Raw genomic sequence first — 13,084 nt, forward strand, 5'->3', positions numbered from 1 at the left:
CTTAAATCGCTGGGGAAGAGCAGGTGGTGATCCGGCCGCCATGGCTATTTTTTCTTCATTGTGGAAAAAATGGATGCAAGCAATTACATACCTTGGGTTTGTTGGGGGTAACTGCTTCGGTTTCGGGAGCCTGTGGGCTCTATCAGTAATAAGGTCCCTTTGATTTGCATAAGGAAAGAGGCACGTGAAATAATCAGTGAGCAGATCAATGAGCTCCTCTCGTTTAACTGCTTCAGGTATACCCTGGAAAAGCAGGTTATTTCTACGGGAACGGTCCTCTATAGCGGCCAGTTTGGCCCATAAGGCCTCCAATTTCTCCTCCAGATTAGTTGTGACTTCCACCACTTTATTGTGGGCTGTTGTCAGCTCTGCCCCTTTGTTTTTATATGTGGTGGAGTTCCCAAGGAGTTCACCCCGGTTTTGAGTGTCTGAATAGTAAGATGTAGCTCTTGATGTTGGGACCCCCCATTCAGCTAGAATGACCTTGTAGTGCCTTTCATTTCGCCTTACCCCAAAGTGTGATCACCACTTTCTAAATAAAACAAACGGGAGACCATGTGTGGAATGTGGCGGCCACAGCAGACTAATTTTAATAAAAAATTATTTAAAATACAAATATAAATAACATAAATAACATGTTACATAAATAACAGTAGAACAGTATAAACATTGAAAAAAAGTTCTATGAGGGCCGGTGAAATGTGAGTATCCGCAGGGGGTTCCCTCAAGCCGCACCGCTCCAGCTCGTAGGGCTGACAAAATAGTCACAGACACCCAAAACTGTAAACTCCCTGGTCCACCCGTGGGGTGTGACCAACATCACTTTATTCCACTTATTATTGCTGCAGTTCCCACTGGCCCTCCTAGACCCCACCATAGGCAGACACTAGTAACCCCTTACTGCTGTGTGCTGCGCCACACCCGGAAACCTTGCTAGATACCCTCCCGAATACCCAAGACCCATAAGTCTATTCCCATCTCATTCAAGTGGACGCCGTCCGAGCGCCTAAATTGAGGGTCTGTATTCTACAAATTATCATAATGAATTGTTGTTGTTCTGATTGGGATCGTGAATTTAGTTCGGCATCAAATTGGGGCGGATATAAATATTAAACCTTCTGGATTCCCAGTGACCTCTCTGCTTTATAATATCATCCAGAAGACCCCACCGAGCCGCCTCGGTGGCTGCACCTATGCGGAACGAATTCTCGTGGATCCAAACCCAAGCTCGACAAGACCTTTCTGAACACCACCACAAACTGAAATTTCATGAGGGGTCTGCCATCCTTGTGTATTAACAACGGGATAAAACCTTTTGGCCATGCCATCATGAATGTTGTCAACAAATCGACTGGGCAACTTGGAGAATGTGGTAACCTATTCAGTACTATCATGCACCCTTTCCCAGACTGGTCTGTTTTAGATCTGCCCAAATGACATTCCATTTTATCCCCGGACAAATGGAGAGCCGGGAGAGGCAGCCCGTCCAGCCTGAATGAGCTGCAATTGAGTAACTCACCCACCCTGAATGCTCCAAAAAACACCAGGGTGAATGCTGACCTAAATAATACCAACTTATAACAATCCTTACAATGGCTGCGAAGGGCTGCTAACAAACGCACCAGTAATTTAAATGAAACGGGATGCCAGATGTGAGGGGAGTGTTGAAAACTACGACTGTAACCCTTTAGTGCCTTTTTAATCATAAAATGTTTCGTTATATCCTGAAAACAACTTAAACCAAAAAGCGAGTGCAGACAGCTCTTTCCGTAGTACAGTCGGGGAACTCCCTTGTTCAATCTATGCCCCAGAAAGCTAATCAATACCACCAGAGAATTATCCTGATAAGGGGCTACGTTTATGCTGGCACGCCACTCCTCCCACGCCTGACGTGTCACCTTGCAAATTCTCCAAGTGTGGCAGCAGGTCCCGCGGGACTGACCAGGTCCCAGGGCCAGGTCCCGAAATCTCTCCTACAGGAAACGAGAGAGGGCATCAGCTATAATATTTATCTCTCCCGGAACATGCCTGGTGCTCAGCCAGATGTTATTAGCTAAGCATAACAAAACAAGATGACGAAGGAGGTTAATCACAGGTGGGGAAGAGGTTGTTGTTAAACAATGAACCACCACCATGTTATTGCAGAAAACTCTCAAGCGCTTGTTGGCTAATTTAGGGCCCCAGACTAACAATTCTACTACAATGGGAAACAGTTCCAGGAGCGCTGGATTTTTTATGAGGGCTTCCTCCCTCCATGCCTGTGGCCATGCCCCCGTGATCCATGCTCCCTGAAAATAGGCACCAAAACCTAGGATACCGGACGCATCAGTGTAGAACTGTACTTCCGCGTTGGTTGCCCACTCTTGCAGCCAAACTGACCTACCATTTTAATCAGACAAAAATTGAGCCCAGATAGCCAGATCTGCGCAATGTGCTGCTGATAACCAAATGAAATGCAGGGGGGAACGTACCCCTGCCCTGGCCGATGCCAGCCTCTCGCAGAAAATCCTGCCCATGGGCATAATTCTGGTGGCAAATGCTAGCTTACCCAATAATGATTGCAACTGATGCAAGCGCCTCTATTGATTCCCGCAAGTCCTGCAGCTTGTCCTGCGACAAGTGCCATTCCTTTGCCATGGAATCAATCTCTATTGCTAAAAAGCGCATAATAGTGGCTGGGCCTTCCGTTTTGTCTGGAGCTAGAGGAACACCGAACTGCGCCGCAACCCTCTGAACTGTATGTAGCAAAATCATGTGGGAATTCGCAGGGCCGATGCACAAGAAATTATCCAGATAGTGGAGGATGGAGTCAAGACCGGACTCTTTCCTCATTACCCATTCCAGGAAAGTACTAAACCGTTCAAATTAAGAAAAGGAAATAGCACAACCCATTGGTAGGTAGTGGTCAACAAAATAATTCCCTTCCCAAATACAACCCAATAATGAAATGATTCAGGGCGAACAGGTAGGAGACGGAAAGCTGATTCGATATCAGTCTTCGCCATCAGTGCCCCGGCACCTATGCGTCTGACTAAATCCACAGCCCTATCAAAAGAAACTTAAGACACAGAGCGCAGCTCTTCTGTAATGCCGTCATTAACTGACAGGCCTGGGGGATGGGATAAGTGGTGTACTAGACAAAATTTGTTGGGTTCTTTTTTAGGGAAAACACCAAATGGTGACACTATTACGTTGTGTAATGGTAAGGTCTTAAAGGGACCCGCTATCCAACCCAGCGCTACCTACTTGTACAATTTCTCATGCACTACCTCTGAGTGATCTCTGAAAGATTTTAGATCTCTAGTATGTAATGACACAGTTGCCAAAACCGAGGGAATTTTAAAACCTGATGTAAAGCCCTCTCTCAAAAATTCTGGCCCTGGCTGCCACTATCAAATGCATCCATAGGCTAATATCCCTATGATTACAACCGCATGTAGGGGTGCATCCCTTCCGCTGCCTGAATTGCTCATCATAATGGAGCCATAATATGCCCCCGTAAAGATGATGCACCTCTCCAATAGCGTCCATGTAGGAAAATAATGCTGAGCAATGCTGTGGTGCTTACTGAAACCAATTACTAAATGTGCATGGTATCAATCGGTACCTACGCTTCTTCTCGTCATCCTGTTCATTATCCTCTGGGCGGGGTTTATCTAGATAACATTTGTCAAGAGGAAGTAGTGAAAAAATCTCCACATACTCATCTCTCCAAAATTTCTCCCTGACTTAAATGAGAGCCTAACGGACTCATAAATTTTGCTTCCAGCGCCGTCCCCATGGCATCTCTGCTGGCGCAACCACCTTGACCGGTCCTGCAACCTCCTGTTGGGGGTTGGATTGTTAGTGCCCAACGCCCTATTCATTAACTCTTGAAAACCCGACCACAACTGAGCTACCCAAGGGGGGAGGGAACCTAACCCACCCCCTAGTGAGTTAGTGTTGTTAAAAGAATACATTTGGGAAGGTGGTGTCAGGGCCGGGAAAAACCGACAATACTCTCTTCTCTCAGACACTCCAAATTATTTGAGCATGCGTGCACTTTAGTAAGAAAAGACAGACTCAGGTTCTGTTTTAGTCTTAGCTCATGGTCTCAACTCGCCATGCAGGAAAGAGAACTGAACTAACTTTTATTTCCTCATACATAACTTTTTATATTCATACAAAGAGGCGTGGTTACATACATCAAAATCATTATAATTGGTTATAGCTAAGCATATATGGCTGACCTCCGACCCTTGCTGATTGGTCCTCAAAGCTGGACCCTTGTTGCTATGCTAGGGTGATCTTCAGTCAAAATTGGTTATGAAACTGACTGTTGGTCCGGATGCCGGTGCTATCTTTAGGTAACATCTGCTTTTGATCATAAGACTTGAGGTTTGCCGACAGTTGCATGTCTGGTAAAAACTGGTTTAAGGGAAAAGCTCTGTATTTCATAACAGACAGAGTACAAAAATGTATGGCAAAGGGCACATGTATATAATCATAAAGCATGTCATTATTATAGGCACATAATCATTACTTTGACCCTCACAATCCCCCCTAAATACTGAGCTTTTCCCTACACTTCACTAAAGTTCATTTTTCCTGTAGGCTGTCCATGTGATAGAAGAGGGGAGAGGAGTTGCTTCACCGAGTCATCAACCCAACGTGCCCTTGCGGCACTCAGGTTAACTTCCCAGCACTAACCTGACTGACACATGGAGTCCTTTTCCTTTCCCTTACACCAAAGCTTCCATTATTGGGGAGGGGTCTGAGTATTCTGAGATCATAATAGTAGGCAAGTCATCTGTCGGGGAAGAATCCGGATGCTCCGGAACTGGAACATCAGGCAGGTCAGACAGGGCTGGGATATCAGGCAAGTCAGGCAGATTTCTATTCCTCTTGAACATATAGCAAATGGATTGTTTTTCCACATCGGGGAAAGGGGAATGGGAGTAGGGGCTGTGTGGTACTTACCAGGCTGCCCCAGAGCGGGGAGAACAGCCGTAGGGTCGGATGCAGGATCAGCAGACTGGATGTGGTCGAGCAGGATGGGTGGATCATCTGGAGGATGATGGAGCAGGCGGATGATGACTGCCGTGAAGCAGGGGCATGCTGCGGAGACTGCATGTGTGGGGAGGGAGGAGCAGGTGGGGGGTGGACCACCGCTGCCACCATGTGGATCTGGGGCCTAGGTGAAGCACTGACTTCTACTGCTACAGATGATGCAAGGAGGGGCGTAAGGGGAGCTCTGACCCACTCCGTTCTCTGGCTGACCCATGCTGGGGTGAAGGAGATCTCTGCTGTGAGGCGTCGGCTCTCCTAGGCCTCGGTTGTACCGAAGGCGGGGTCTGCTGGGCCTGGGAAGGTGCTCTGCAGACTTGGAGGAACTAGAGATGCCGGCAGGAGAAAGTAGCACTCTCTTACCTGCCGACTCCGAAGACTCTGGTCTCCACAGTTTCCGGACGTGCAGTACTGCGGCTGATGGGGGCATCAGAGGGGAAGCACGTAGGGGAGCGAGCCCTGTACACTGGCCATGGCTGCAGAAGAGATGGAGGAGCGGAGGGGGTTAATGCGGCCTGCAGCTGAGTGCACAACCAATCCTGGCCGTGCTCAGCTCCTGCTGCACGCATCATGTCCTGTATGTGGGCCATCCTCTTCTTTAGCCGACATTCGTTCAGTTCCCTGATGTTGCAGAAAGAGGAAGAGGAGCAGTATTTTCATAGAGTCTAGTAATGGCTGCTTGTGCGGTGTCGCAGTCGGGAAAGGTGGGTAATGGTGTGCGGTTTGTGGCTGGGGTAACCCACATACCTTACTCCTGCTGGAGGAAATATTTTGGTGCCTACTGCAATGAAGCTCTGAGCGGTCCAGTTGGCATAACAGGGACCTCCGAATCTAATACTGTCTCTTGCCTTGTTAATGATGCAGGGCTTCTGGCAGAGGAGTCAATTTATCAATATGCAAATTAATTTGTAAGGCTACTGGGTGTTTGGAGCCCCCCAGCATCAGGCGCGGCGCTGGCAGCGAGTTACTGCGCTTGTGCAGAGTTCAAATGATGCCGGAGACGAGCCGGATGTCGGAGATGGGCAGGTAGATGCGGGTCAGTAGTGGCTACTGCTGGTGTGGAGTAGCCTTCGCCCCCGGGGCAGTCTCAGGCTACTCCACGCCTCCAGTAGCCTTAGAATTTAATTTGTATGTTGAAGAATTAAACTTTATTTTGTAGCAGCTGCTTCATGTTTTCCACTAATCCAGGGGGCAGCTGCTACAAATATAAAGTTTAATTCTTCAATATACAAATTAAATTCTAAGGTTACTGGGGGCCTCCCCACGCCTCGATCCCGAGGATCAGTCTGAGGATCGTAAGACGGAGAGGACCTCTTGCCCCACTTTCAATCACCCCTGTCTGCCAGCAGAAGGTGATGAGCCTACCTGCACATCGAGAAGGTGGTGTGCGGAGCTCACGGAATGGGGCTAAATGCTGAGATTCAGTGAGAGGGAGAGAGAGACGCTCTGCAGTCCTGTGCTGTAATAGAGCTGTTTTAGAGTTTCTTCCTCTCCTCTGTGAACCACGTGGAAAGCAGAGGGTGCCGCTGTTTGTGTTTTGGCCCTTGGGGAGTCTGCATGCAGAGGAGGAGTTCTCTCTCGAATGCCAGAGTTGTTAACACCAAAGGTGCTGACAGTTTGCATGGTGAGAGGAGTTAATCTGAATATCTGAAGGGGACTCTCCATGTGTCCACCGCGTCTGAAGCAAGGAGCTTAGGAGAAGGTCCATGTGCCCTGTAGCATCAAGTGGTGAGATAAAAGAATTACTGCATTATCTAAAACTCTACTAAAAGTCTGCGTAATAGCAGTGCTGTGTGGGCGCTATGCTAAATAACTAAGCCAGCTATATTAACTGTTTTTTCCTATGAACTTGGGTGATCTGGGGAGTCCTAACAATTACTAAATCAGTTACTTTACCCTATGGGACATGTTTATGTTTAATTACCAAACCTGCTTGTTTAATGAGCATGCTACTGTTATAACTACTAACAAAATGAACATTAGCTATAATATCTGGCTCTGAAATTTGCAAATGGCAAGAAGCCTGATCTATCTGGCCACTTAATCTTACCCTCATTCTTAAAGATTGGCTAAATGACTGTGTGAACATGTTATTGTGATGAACCTGTGTTTAATGACCTATTCTAACTAACGTTTTTGGGTCTAATAACCATATATGTTAGCAATATAAACGATTGAACCTATGACATCATTTTTATACATTTATTGTCATTTTTTGTGTTCTTGTGTTCTTGTGTTGATGCTTACAAGGTGGCCTGTCTAATAGGTATAGAGCAGTGATGGCGAACCTTTTGGAGATGGAGTGCCCAAAGTACAACCAAAAGCCACTTATATGTTGCAAAGTGCCAACATGACAATTTAAGCAGTAACTTATTGATCGCTGCTGTATCACAGGTTTCAATCGTATTGGCGTCCTGAGTTCACCAATACAATAGAAAGATGATGGAGAACTTTGATTCAGGGTCCCCTAAAGAGGAACAATTAGGGTTCCCAGAGCAGATACCTCAAAATAATCTCTGTCCACACTTTCTTGTTCCTCCTGTAGTCCTGGCAGCCAAGGATGTTGGTTTAAAATGGCGCTGAGAATGGCACGTCCTGGGCTGTATTGGACCGCAGGGAAAACCTGAGTCCTGTCTGGCAAACTCTGTGCTGGGGTGCCCACAGAAAGGGCTCTGAGTGCCACCTGTGGCACCCGTGCCATAGGTTCGCCACCACTGGTATAGAGCGTTTGTACCCCATAGGGATCATACATATATTTTGGCACATAATTTGAATTACTGTACAACTAGGTATTATATACATTAAGCCATATAGGAGAACAGATAGCTCCGGGCAGCATGGCTCCAAAAGGTGACAAAACAGAAAAACGTAAATCTCAAGGGACTACCTCACCCAAAGAAAAGCTATCTAATAAAGGGGATAACAAATTGGACAAAATGTGGCAATCGCCACAAACTAGAACTAAAGCCAGCCACAAAAGCAGCGGGGAGGCTAAAGGCTCGATGGAGACCACGCACCCCAGCGGTATAGTAATGGAGGAAAGTGTTACTGAGATAGTAAATACGGAAAATATGCTAGTGGATAAAAATTCGGTCTCAGAAATTTTGCAGGCGATTAAGACTTGTAACAACTCAATACTCGACCTCACTAACAAATTTGATACAGAAATAACGGAGATTAGAGGTGATCTAAAGAAAATAAGGAAAAAAATGAAGAAAAAATTGCCGAAATGATTAATGAAATAACGGATATCAAAAAAGAGGTTCATCCTTTACCAGCAGGCAAACTTGAATTACAGGACAGAATTAATGAAATGGAAGAGAGATCGCATAGATCTAACCTTCGTTTTATTGGAATTCCCAGAAGGGGCAGAGGGTAAAAATCCCGTGAAGTTTATGGAGAATTGGATCACAGAGACAGTGGGTAAAGAACAACTATCTCCTCTGTTTTGTGTAGAAAGGGCCCACCGGGTGCCCAGAAAACCCCAACCACCTGGGGTGGGGCGCAAGACATTTTTTTGGCTAAATTATTAATTTCTAATGACAGGGACACAGTTCTGAAAAAGTTGAGAGAAAAAGGGGAAGTGTTTGTTGACGGCTCAAGAGTGATGTGCTTCCCCGATTACTCTAGAGCAACACAGGCTAAAAGAAGAAGTTTTTATAATATTAAAAAAAGACTACAAAAAGCCAATTTATGATATTCTCTACTATTCCCCGCAAAATTGAGAGTAATACACCAGGACAGAGCAAATTTTTCTGAACTCTCCGGAAGAAGCAGTGGAGTGGTTGGATGCTAAAGGATGGTGCTACACTCAAGGCTGCAGAGAGTTATGGAAAAGGGGAAAAATAATTACGGGGAAATTATGTATTAGTATATGGTAGAACTGAAGAGTAAAGTAATCCAAGCACTCCTTAAGGTAATTTTGTATGCCAGAAAGTGATATTTATTTACAGATTGGTGATCAGATAGTGACGTTTCGGCCTAACATAGGCCTTTGTCAAACACGATCACAGAGGAGGTTAGTGGAAAAGGCTGGCTGGTACATCAGGCAATAAGTATTGACACTGTGTGTCTTTCTACCAGACACGTCACTATCTGATCACCAATCTGTAAATAAATATCACTTTCTGGCATACAAAATTACCTTAAGGAGTGCTTGGATTACTTTACTCTTTAATACCATTGGGGTGGGATCCCTAATCCAGAATAGCACCCACCATCGAAGTGCGACCGCACGCATTAAAGAATATATGGTAGAACTGGTCAGGATGTGGACGTGGGGGTGGGGCGGGGTTAGGGAGGAGTGGGGTTGGAAGGAGAGAGACCCACATGTTGTGTTGCGTGTCATCAGGGTGGAGGGGGGGTCCAGTCAGCAGGGTTATGGTTTTGTTTTCCCTTTTGTTTTGTTTTTTTCCTTGCTGAAAGATGAGTACTAAAATCTTGGCCTGGAATGTTAGAGGACTTGGGCATAATATAAAACAGATGGCTGTGTTTGACTGTGTGCAAAGACATCTCCCAGCAATTGTAGCTCTCATTGAGACACACTTAACACAAGAGACCTTATGGAGAGTTAAACGAAACTGGATCAGTATTCAATATCACTCATGGCACACCTCATTCTCTAGAGGAGTCAGTGTACTCATCCATCACAGTATAGTCCTCAAAATTCTTAGATCTAAAGTAGATGAAAATGGACGATTTATTTTTTTGGAGGGTATTTTAGAGGGTCTTCGGTGTATCCTTGCATTCGTGTATATCCCTTCACCTTACTCCCTAGAAGTTATTAAACAATTACTCATCTTCATGGAGAAAAGTCCAGATTGCCCGGTATTATCATGTGGAGACTATAAAACTGGGATGAATGGAAAACTAGACAGAAGTTCATGTGACCCCTCTAAGAGTTTGGAAGGGGAGACACGCGCGCACACCTGCAAAGTGAAGAATAGAATTAAAACATTAAAAACAGTGAACACAGGAGCATTTAAGTGCAGAACACATTGAAAGAACAATATTCTTCACATTCCAGATGTTCCGAACATCTTCTTACTTAGCGGGAGACACGCGCACACACCTGGAAAGTGAAGAATAGTGTTATTTCAATGTGTTCTTACAAGTAAAACATCTGCAAACATCTGGAATTTTTTTTTTTTGCACTGTTCTTTTACTGTTCAGTTTTATTAAAAAAATGCTCGAGTCTCCCATTGACTTCAATGGGGCTCGTTATTCGAGATGAGCACTCGAGCATCTGGAAAAGTTCGTCTCGAATAACGAGCACCCGAGCATTTTAGTGCTCGCTCATCTCTAGCTATGATCAATGGGTTTAAGAGAACAAAGAACGTAAAATGCCCCAAGTGCCAGGAACATAATGCAGATTTCCTCCACATGATGTGGAACTGTATTGTGGTCCTGGGATTCTGGGAGGATATACCTATAGAGGTAGGACGTGTATCAGGACTGACGCTCCCTAAGACACCAGATGTCCTTGTGCTGGGAAATAAGTGTGATATCGCTGGTACCTGACATCAGGTTAGATGGTTAGGAATGGCACTACAGGTGGCTCGCTGTATACTGATTTATAATTATCCCCTAAAAGACCATCCATGGCAGAATGGCACTACAGGTGGCTCGCTGTATATCGAGAATATCCATGGCAGAATGGCATAAGAGACTAGATAGAATAAAAAATGTTTGAAAAAATTAAATATATAGAATTAGGAAAGGAGGAAAGATGGCTAGACGGTAATACAGAGAACTAACTGGGAGGAGGAATTATTTTTATTTTTTTATTTTATTATTTATTTTTTATTTTTATTTATTTTTCTCTTTTCCCCGCTAACTGGGAGGGGTAGGGAGGGAGAGGAATAGATTAGGAAGAAAGGAAAAGTAAAAGGGAGTCTGAGGATAAAGAAAAGTACTATGATATCAAAGATTTATTGTTGCAGTTAAATGGGTTATCCGGGTTTAAAAAAGGGCTAGTTAAACATAATAAACATGGACTTACCTCGTCCGGCGCCGCTGATGTCCCGGGCCGCGGTCCCTTTGATCCGTGCCCCTGTTTGTTTACAGGGGCACGGAAGCCGCGCACAGGGAGCTTCCGGTCCGCAATGTGGATGGCTCCTCCCATCCGTCCCTATCTCTCAGCGTTGTAAGCGCTGGGAGATGGTGCGCATGGGAGATTCCGGCCGGCTGGAAGCTCCCTGTGCGCCCTTGTACTGAAACCGGCGAACGGAGAAGACCGGCCGCGGCGCGGGACATCGGCAGCACCAGAGGAGGTAAGTACATGTTTATTGTGTTTAAATAGCCCTCCCCAGCCCGGCCGTAAGACATTTTTTAAACCCGGATAACCCCTTTAAGGTGATAATAAGTGAAAGTGTGATGGTTATTTCAGATTCTCGAGATGCTCAGATATTAATAATTTATAGCAGTGGTGGCGAACCTATGGCACGGGTGCCAGAGGTGGCACTCAGAGCCCTTTCTGCAGGCACCCAGGCCTTCAGCCAAACACTGAGTTTGTCAGATAGGACTCAAGGCTTCCCCCTGTGGTCCAAGACAGTGCAGGACGTGCCACGCTCAGCGCTATTTCAAAGCTACACCCTTGGCTGCCAGGACCACAGGAGGAGCGAGAAGGTGTGGATAGAGATGGATTGTCATTGGAGCTCCTGCTCTGAGCCCCCTGATTTTTCCTTTCAGGGGACCCTGGAGGGAAGCTACAATCCAAATTTCTCCATCATCTTTCTATTGTATTGGTGAACTCAGGACACCAATACGATTAAAACCTGCGCTACAGCAGCGATCAATAAGTTACTGCTTAAATTGTCATGATGCTTATGATGTCATGATGTTGATATCTTGTGATTGTTAAAACTATCCCTCACTTTTGATTAATGATTTTTGCAATATTTATGGAAAATTTGAATAAAGAAAAAAAAAAAAAAAAAAAAAAGGTTACTGGGGGAGTGGAGTAGCCTGAGACAGGGGCAGGGAACCTATCAGGGGGAATCGCTCAGAAAGTAAATTCCCCAGGGTAGATTTCCTAATAATTAGTGTAGGGTCGATAGACAAATCCTTTTATATTTGTTTCGATCCAGGATCACCATAAGTTGTTATTGGTCAGATGATTTGATAATAATTTGCGGATGGTTTTCTGATGACAGAAGAGCTTGAACTTGATCTTTATTTAAGTTATTGGGGGGATGTAACAATGGGGCTTATTTACTAAGGGTCCCGCAGCCGCACTTTCGTCAGATATTCTGACGTTTTCGGATTTGCGCCGCTGGGACAGGGATTTAGAAGGGGATTTCGGCCCCGGCTTTCATGCGACAGAAATCAGGGGGCGTGGCCGTCGGACGATCCGACTGATTCGGACAAACGACGGGATTTAACTTTAAAATTGTGTCGCAATACAAGCACTTACATGAACCAGGAAGAAGATGGTGAACTCCGGCGGATCTGAGCGAGGGAAGCGATACATTAAGGAAATCGGATGCACAATCTTATTGAATCGCGGCACAGCGCATTGCCGTCAGACAACGCACTTTCGGGAACTCCCTACGGCCCGGGTAAGTAAGTGCCTCAGGTTCAGCCAGTCTCTAGATGGAAAACACTAGTCCAGTGATCTATCCCTGTGATGACGAATCCTGGGGCAGGATAAGACTGCCGCTTCCTACTTTAGACCTTCTTTAAGTTGGTCTAAACTGTGCGCACGGACGATTTCCCGCAAGCCACGCCCCATCTCCTGAAGGCTTCGGACAAGTCAGGAAAATGTCCAAAAAAGGTCTAAAAGCCTTGATAAATTTAGCGCAAGGCATTTTAGACATTGTTTTTGGCGCAATTATTAGAGACGGTCTCCATTCAGATACATAAATTATCGTAAGAGGTTGGATAAACTTGAATGTTGTGAAACCTATGAAATGTTTTGATACCTTAGTGATAACAGTTGGGGGGAAAAAAATTGGAAAAACCTTGGTTGAATGTATGAGCTTTGTCTCCGGTGCCGGGTGGTGGTTATGGGTAAAGATGTCGTGTGCTTTTGATACCG

At 45.4% G+C, this 13,084-nt stretch overlaps 1 protein-coding gene across 3 annotated transcripts in view; it reads left to right on the top strand.

Annotated features, from left to right (window-relative positions):
* The first annotated feature begins 5,120 nt into the window (after positions 1 to 5,120).
* LOC140125814 (vitelline membrane outer layer protein 1 homolog) overlaps positions 5,121 to 13,084 on the top strand; it is a 32,424-nt gene continuing 24,460 nt past the window's right edge. The window contains exon 1 of one of the 3 annotated variants that reach the window (XM_072144684.1): positions 5,121 to 5,750. The gene's annotated coding sequence lies outside the window, so the exon portion shown is untranslated. Of the gene's footprint in view, positions 5,751 to 6,504; positions 6,775 to 13,084 lie in introns of those variants that run through there. The other 2 variants (XM_072144683.1, XM_072144682.1) reach the window with 2 other exon arrangements.

This window comes from Engystomops pustulosus, chromosome 4, assembly GCF_040894005.1.
Source record: "Engystomops pustulosus chromosome 4, aEngPut4.maternal, whole genome shotgun sequence".
In the NCBI taxonomy this organism is placed as follows: Eukaryota; Metazoa; Chordata; class Amphibia; order Anura; family Leptodactylidae; genus Engystomops; species Engystomops pustulosus.